Source organism: Cygnus olor, chromosome 1 (genome assembly GCF_009769625.2).
Source record: "Cygnus olor isolate bCygOlo1 chromosome 1, bCygOlo1.pri.v2, whole genome shotgun sequence".
NCBI classification, from domain to species: Eukaryota; Metazoa; Chordata; class Aves; order Anseriformes; family Anatidae; genus Cygnus; species Cygnus olor.
The window spans coordinates 185,694,139-185,703,204 of NC_049169.1; positions in this window are offsets into that span (position 1 = coordinate 185,694,139).

Below are 9,066 nucleotides of genomic sequence, written 5' to 3' on the forward strand. Positions count from 1 at the left end.
GAAGTGCAAGCCCGCAAATTTCGCACTTTGGTTAGGCGGTGATCAAAACGTGGCCCTCAAAGTTTCAGACATGCTGAAGCCCACGCAAGACAAAAGGGCAATAATCCTTCCATTTTGATTGCTGTTTTTTTACACCTCAAAACCCGCCAACAGACTCTAATTAAAGCAACTATCCCTAGGCGATACAGGAAGAGCAATTCTTTTCGTGAAGCTGTAAAGATCTCAGATAGAGAGTGCCTGGACTGCCACTCACACTCACTGCAAGACACTGATAGCAAGTCCTCCAGAGCCTCTTTTTTCACCCCTTCATTCCCTGCACGATGCTAAGGAGTTTCTATACTGGGAAGAAGTCACTGCCTCCAGCAGTGGTCCTGTCTTCGGAGCACTGTGCATAGCTTGTCCCAGATACGTTGTTGATCTATGCTGAACTATCAGGGGTATTCAACCACTCCCTAAACAAACAAGCAAAGGAAAAGTTGAAGAAGGGAGCGTGAGTGCCAGTATAACCAATAACACGGATATTCGTGGCGCAGTCACCTCTTCTTTTATCCTGGGAGAGTCTGCCTGAATTTTACCGCCAGTCTGAGGACACCTCTTACAGGACAGCTGCATCTCATAAAGAAGTTTTTAAGAACCATACAAACACAAGGGCATTGGAGCTTGCTTTTAGGAGCAAATGGCCTTGAATTATGACAGCATGTTGCCTCCTGAACCAGCTGCAAACAGACCATGGGGCTGAGAGCTGGCAGGCAGAGGCTCAAAGACTCACAGAGTACTTTCAACAGCCTGCCCTCCGGTGATAACAACCAGGATCATGTTTATCTACACCTAGCCTGAAGAAAGAACCTGAAGGTTTTGAAATGCTGCTTGAGATTGCCTGGCAGGGGGGACAAGCGGGGATGGGAGGGATGGGAGCCTTGCTGGCTGTGCAGCCACAGGAATTCTGCTGAGTGCTTCGTGCTGATCAACCATGGGGGCAGTTCGGGGGAAACCATGGCACTCCCACTGCCTAATTTCAGGAATTTCTATTGCTGCTGACTTTCAGTGCAGCTTAGTGAAGGGTCTGTTTGAAAGCTCAAGCCTGCAGGCCATGGCTGCCTCCTTTCCTACACATGGGTCACATCGTCTATGCTAGAGGTAGCCTCAGCTGGCAAAACAAAGCTTGCCTATAAATAAGGATCTGACTGTATTATCCTTAAAGCGCCATCAAAACAGACAGGACAAAAGTACAAAATACAGAGTCTGAAACATTCGCAATTGTGCAAACAGAGCAAAGAGCACTCAACAGGAGCTGAAGGCTCTGACTGGACTTTCAGGTAACCTGAGGCCACAGAAGAAATCTTTGATCTTTGAGGCAATAGGGATCTGGCGTGTCACAGTCACAGCCCAGTAACTGGGTGCAAGGAAACCGAGTTGGACAGGGAGACATTTCCCCTCTCAGATGGCTCAAATCCTGGTGCTGGCCATCCTTCTGGTGCTGTCTGTGAAGGGGGGATGCTAGGAGGCCATGAGCAGCTTTGGAACAAGTCACCCAGCAGCCCAGGCTGCTTGGTCGTGCTGTCCATTGCACATCCCTGCCCATTCAACATCACCCGCCCTGCAGCAGCCAGATTCATGTTAGTCACCTTGGGACTGTACACGAGCCCATCAATCCTCACCAAAATTGGTGGATAAGAGAGCACATCCCTTAAAGCAATCATGATTCGATGTGCACCCTACTCAGTTCTGCTCTCCAAACCATTTTCCTTCTCTTAACTCAAGAACTCGCATTTTTAAGCCACCCGCCCATGCTTCAAGGAGGCCTCCACAACACTGGAAACAGTAAATTCTTCTCCGCCTTTCCTCCCATGCTCTCTGGTATGCAGGGGTGCTCAATCTCCTCGGCAGACAGAATTATCAGATTCACTGTATGCTGAGGAGAGTCTGGTGAAGGGTCACAGAACTGGTCACGGGACCAGAGCTCAGGATTTACAAGGAGAGGCTGAGAGAGACAGGTTTGTTCAGCCTAAAGAGGCTCAGCAGAGAAGACAGAGACAAACCCTTTGAGGAGGTCACAGATGGTGACTGGACAAGAGGCAACAGGCTCACAGGAAATCCCAGTTTTACATATATATATATATATATATATACGTATATAAAATCTTGTTAAGATCTGTTAAACACCGGCCAGCATGGGTTGCCCAGTGAGGTTGTGAAATCTCCTTCCTTGGACGTATTGAAAACTTGGCAGGATAAAGCCCTGAGCAAACTGATCTAGCTGGACCTGTTTTGAGTGGAGACTGAGCTAGAGGATCCCCTTCTGATTTAAACTTCTCGGTGATTCTATGATTTCATTTACCTCTTGAAAAACTGTACATTGCCAGACTTCAGTGGGAAAGTCCCTAGTTAAGAGCAGGAACAGAACAGGGAATAGGACATGTAGATGAATTGTAATTATATTTGCACTGCTGTTAGTCGTATTCCTTAGTAAATAGGATAAAACAGCAAGATAAAATTCCATATAAGAGGTCGTGAAGGATCATGAACCATATGAATGGATCTTACCCATCACTGTGCTTTTTGGTGTTTGACATGGTGAAGAGAGCATGAGCTCTTCCTCGAGGCAAGGAAAAGACATCCGCGTCCTGTGATGGTTGTGTCCCTGCTCAGACGTTTTCTGTCCATAATATTACATTTCACATTCTCTAGGGCTGTATTTAAGGTTCCCCACAACATTAATGGTGTTTTGAAGAATTTCACGTTTATAAGAGTGCAACAATTTTTGTAATTCATACTTTGCAATGCACCACTTACTTGTAGTTTGGTTATTAGCTTTGAATGGCTCATAATAAATTTAGAAACTGCATTGATAAGGTTTTTATGGCTAAAAAAAAGCCTTCAGGAGTTGTGCTCATATTAAAAAGGATTTCATAAGATTAATATTGATGTAAAAAGTATTTCTAGGATTTGTTGATGTAAAAAGCCTCTGAAAGATTTTACTGAAAAACTCCACCATGAGATTTTAATAAACATAACATTAAAAGGCTCTGAACATAACAAACTGGCATCAATTTTCTGCATTAATAACCTGAGTTACCTAAACTGCAGGATGTTCTTTTTGAGAAAGCCATGCAGGGTTCAGTACACACCAAATACGTTTTTAATCTGTCACAAGCAAGACCTTGGCAGGTGGAACAGGCTGGGATCCAGGTGGGAAGCAGGCGATAGTAGGACAGGCATTGTCAGCCCACCAGGGAACAAGGGCACCAAAAAGGCACCTGCACCTTGCTGGGTAGCAGACAGGGTCTGCAGGGAGCCATTCGCTAGTACCTGCCTGGGGTGCCATCTACCTTGGGAACAAGCAGCTGCTGTTTGTGTATCTTTGGATGAAGTAATGCCACTCACAACAGACACAAAAAGAAGCACGCTCACCCTTTCCTACAGAGGAAAGGTGCTGACAGCAGAAGGCTTGCAGAGACTGTGGTGTGAGTCCTGGAGGCTCTGGTTAACCTGTCTGGGCTCCAGCCCTGCTCGTGCAGGCAAAACACTGGCTGCTGCACACATCCGTGGGAAGAGCTGTACATCCTGCGACCATTGGTGTCTCTTGCACAGTCACCTTCATCTAAGACAAAACAAGGATTTAGGTTGGCCAGCAATGCCTATTTATATTCTTCTTTCCATAGTATGGTAGTAGAAGTACAGCCAGAGCTGCACCTCCTATTTTAACCCACCTGTAAAGCAATTTTCATGCATGTTGCTCTGCTTATATCCTTTCTGAACCACTGGAAGCTGCTTCTTTTACTGTGCTTGATTTTTAGGGGAGGGAACAAAGTGCAAATGGCACTGAGTAGAGAAATACAGAACTTTTGACTGGCCTTGTTGAGCGAGGGGGGACTTTAGGAGAAGACGCCTTAATTTTGCAGTGAATATTTTTAAAAGGGAGACAATAATGAAAATTAGCAACAGAAACGAATTCCACTTATTTCCTCGTAATTTCATTAGGAACCAGTATTAAGACAAGCTAAATGCCTCGGGTAAATCCCCACACTTCCTGTAATTTGTTTGTATTACGTGTTTTATTGCTCCATATTTCTCATACACCAGCACAGAGCACTCAGAAAGCAATACAACTCAAAATAATGGCTTAGCTGCACGCTAATTTGTATACATACAAAAATAATCATTCTATCAGCTGTAAATTATCAAAAAGAGGTTAGTTAAGAGTTCAGTGGCTTAGTTAATGGCTAGTGCAATAGGAGTAAGGGAAAAACAGAAAAAATTCTTATGTCTGACTTTGTCCCAAACATTCCATCAAACAAGGTATTTTCTTAATGATTAAAAAGCCAAATTAATGATCCGTGTTATTGAGGCAATAAGCTTCTCAATGGAGACTATTAATAGTTTCCCTGAGTCACTGGGTCCCTGGCCTCACACAGCACTTGCCAAGCACGAACTGCCACAGGTCCCCTGCTGCAAATTCATCACACCCTCTTGGAAGGGAAACGCTGACACTAGGTTGCACAGCCCTGAGCACAGTCCTGCTAATAATGTGGCACACAGAGGTGGCAGCTTGAGCATGCAGGAAGCCTGGGAGGCAGTTTTGGGGGGGGCATGGGCTGCCCCACTCACCTCGACGGTGCCCTGCTGCACCCCAGTGCGTGCCAGCTCATCTCCAGCAGTGACCCCAGTAGGGCTGGAGCAGGGCACGCAGCCTCTAGCCCCTGGGAAAGCACTCGCTGTCCCCTCTCCTCGGTGCTACAGGCTCCTTCCCGCAGCTCCTGGTGAGAAAAGAAGCCATGTGCGCAACGTCTGGGAGAGGCAGTGCTGTCTGGTGGCAGAAGGGAGAGTGGGACCTATTTGTGGCTCTGCTGATGGTTAATCATTCGCTTTTCTTTCCCTGGACTTTTATCACCTTCTAAATGGTGTTAATTTTGTGAAGCCCTTTGAGACCTCTTGACAAAAAGGGCTCTGTGAGAACTAGAGCGATTTCAATCCCATTTCAAAGGGAACAAACCGAGCCCCCCATCCGGATTCCTCATCTCATGTTGTGCCTTGAATACTGATGTGCAGCCTCTCACCCCGGTTTGCTCAATGGGTTGAATAAGTGAATAGGGACAGAACAAGGAACTACTTTACTCACGATAGCAAAAGGGGTGACTAAGTGCCGTCATCGTGACAGCAGGAATGCGGTGGCCTTTGGATCTCACTGGCCTTCACTGCAAGGCTGTTGCTCTCTCTTACCTGCAGTCACTTGGCACAGTTAGAAAAAGCACTGCATGGAAGAAAAATACAAGGGATAAGGTTGCATCTATTCTCCTCACTGAGCCATGAGGCGTATGTACAGATTATGACCTTTTCCTAGCACTGTTCACTGTGACAAAAACAGATGGTGCAGGTTTTCATACTGATCCAGCAGCTTCACCCATCTTTTGGACGTGCTAGCAGAGAGAGGACTAAAACCTGCCTCTGAAACCAGTAGAAGTCTGAGGTGTTGCCACCTTCAGAAAATCATAAAGGGGAATTTGTGGCAGGATGCATCTTTCAGTGATGTGAGTACTTTCCGTGAGTACAGTCAACATGGAAACCTTTTGAAAGGACACTTTTTGAAAATGTTTTTTTTTTTTTCCCTTTATTAAATTCCTACACATCAGAAGGTAATTTTACCCTAACTGACTCCCTGTATAAACAAAGCTAAAATGTGAGAAGCAGCTGAATAGATGAGCCTCTCATTGTACCCCACTGTACTTCTGCTGAAATCCTAAGGCTCCTTATGCACTTTAACATTTATTGTACGTTATATTTCTGAGTTCCATATTATACTTGGCAGTCCAAGATCTTTTTATACAATATAGACAGATTAAATGACAAAAGATTTCTGAGCAAAATAGGAAGTACTCTTCAACAATTGCTAAACAATTGCTGTAATTTCAAGCTATAAAGATAAAAATGGATAAATACTCAAGGGAGCTATGAGAGAGATCTAAAATTGGAAGGAAAACATTTTCTTAAATTTTCAGGCATTAGCACTTCCGCTCTCTCTACAATACAAAAAAGGCAGAGGAGCTTCCAGCAAGACAGTATTGAACCAACAAATTGTTGTTCTGCCATGCTCGAAATAAAGTCATACAAAGTCATATTTGTTGTTTTGCCTAATGGTTGGGATGGAAGCGGTTGAGTTGTGAGCACAAATGTGGGATCGGTGAAGTATTCTGCCTACAAAATGTAATTTTGTTGAATACATGAAGTCCTTTAGGTACAACTGCTGGGTGAACTGGCTTCATTTTGGGGTGACACATATGAGAACCTCTTCTGTTTCCCCAGCTGAATAAAATGTGAGGACAGACACTAACAAATCCTGAAGCATTCATGACCTTAAACTCAAAAATGGGATGCTATCACTACTTAGGCTTGAGAAACTCATTTCATAATTTCAAATAGAAATGTATCACTGCCTCTGTATGGAAGCATTAAACAAGGAAGAAATTTAGTTTAGAATTAGCTCCATAACTCTGCTGACACTTTCAAGGCATGTTGCAAATGCAATTATCTACAATAGCAAGACTATTTAAGTCATGTAACTGCATAATTAGGGTCTCTTCTGGTTCATCATTACAAAGGATGAAATAAGATTAAAAAATGACTTGATGTCATCTAATTTTTCTACGTTGTCACCTGACTTCTCTTGGTAACTATTAATAGGACAGATAATAAAAAGGAAACATTTTGTTCCCCTCTTCAGTAATAGCCATTGCTAATTTCCATTACAAGTGGTTTTCCTCAGGCTCTGGAAAAAAGAATTGCATTGATAATAAGTTATGTATTTCTGTGAACAGTAAAGCTTTCACTTTACAGTTGATAATAAACAAGTAAATATTTTCCTTGAGCAAGGACAAACTGAATCATGTCAAAATGACCTCAGAGTGGAACCTGACCATTACCACTGATGGAAAGTGGGGACTTTTTCCATAACAGTAGTAGCAAAGTCTCCAGACGTGGAAAAAATGTCAAAGTTGTTTACAGGCACCTGTACATGGCAAGCAAATAAGAAGCATAGTATCATTGGATGAGAAACCAAAACCAGAAAACTAAGGCAAGCATCTTGAGAGCATGTTGGTAGCAGCCAACTGGTGTCTGAGATCATTGTGCTACTTGGCAGATAGGTGGGAAAAGTAGAGCAATTAAAGCTCATTGCAATGTTAGCTTCATACAAGTACTGATACGTACATTTCAGCTATATACTCACCATTGAGGGTTATATTGCTCTAAGTATCTCATAGAGTGTTAGTATAGTGAAGGTCAAGGCACAGAAAAGTGAAGTAAATGGACAACAATCAGTGGCAACATATGCAAAAGAAGACATATATCCACATTACTAAGCTCAGGTTTCAACCACTCAGTCACTTCCTTCCTTTCCTGAAACAAAAAACACATTGCAGCAATTCTGCAGTTTGCTTCTAAAATGATGAAGTACATCAGAATAGAGATTATTCACTCTTAACTGGAGAAAGGATTGTTAAAAATGCTCAGTTTTCAGCATTTTATCTGGCAACTTCTGAAACTGTTCTCTGCACGTACGTATTTTCCCTTAATTTTAACATCTGGAAGTGAACAAGGAAAGATCTCTGCCTGTGGTGTCTTCCACAGCAAGATGACTTCCAAAATAAAATATTTATTAAAATAGATTCACTGCATCTTTTGCCTTTAATAATATCCTGACGATATTTTATATAGATATAAATAAATAAGTAAACTTTCTGTTTGGACTCCTCTTCATTAATACATCCTATGAGCTACAAAGAGACACACATTCTAATTCTGGACCCTCTGAACGTCTCAGTGATATATAGTCTTAACAAAGACTCCCTAAAACTTTTTTCTGTGTGTTTATTCCAGGCCTTGAGCCCCAGCGGGGCAGATACCTGGGTAGAGAAAGCATTGGAAAAATGAGAAAATTAACGTATAAATCTTCATATTTGAACTAACATCACTGGGGATACTACCTGAACACCAAAAGTCATTTCAGGGTAGTCAGGGCATTTATTTCCTAATGCTGAGGGGATGTTAAGGCAAGTATCCTGGGGGGTGATCTGTACCACTTGGAAAGCAGAACAGCATTTATGCTGGGTTGATCCATAATCAGACGTCTTTTCCTCAACACCACCAGATACTGGTAAGCCACTGCTCCCTGCTAGGCAGTACTGGTAGCACAGCTTAAGCTGAGACCCTCTACTCCCACCCCTTTTCTAGGGGCAGGCTAATTGAGCTCATGAAGGTTTAGACCAGACCCCATACTGTGATGGATGCTCTGGCTATAGATGGCACAAACTGCTGCTGGAGAGCAGAGATTGCCCACCTGCCTCAAAACTCCTGGCAAGAGCTGAGCACTTTAAACCTCTCTGCCTCATGTTTCTCATCCGCTGAGGGCAATGAGCCACAGAGATGTCCACTGTCCACCTTCCCATCCCCAGCTTCTCCTGGCCTTGCAAGCCACAGCATACACGGATTACAAGCAATATTGGAAGACAAGAGACAGCTAAGAGTGCAGGAGGGAGCAATTACATCCTATGTGATTTAGACTGCAATGGACTAGAATAGCTCATTTGGATGGGACCTACAGAGATCATCCAGTCTAACTGCCTGAACACTTCAGGGCTACCCAAAAGTTAAAGCATGTTAACAAGAGCATTGTCCAAATGCCTCTTGAACACTGACATGCATGGGGCACCAACCACCTCTCCAGGAAGCCTGTCCCAGTGTCTGACCACCCTCACGGTAAAGAAATTCTTCCTCATGTAAGTCTGCCATTCCTGTGAGCCTGGCCACCGGTGACCAGGGAGCAGAGACCGGCACCTCCCTCGGTGCTCCCCCTGCTCAGGGAGTTGCAGAGAGCAGGCAGGTCGCCTCTCGGCCTCCTTTCCTCCAGACTAAACAAACCCAAGTGTCCACAGCGTCTCCTCACAGGACATGCCTGCCAGCCCTTTTACCAGATTTGGTGCCCTCCTCTAGATGCATTCAAGTACTTTAACATCCTTTTTATATTGTGGGGCCCAGAACTGCTCACAATATTCAAGGTGAGGCCACACCAAT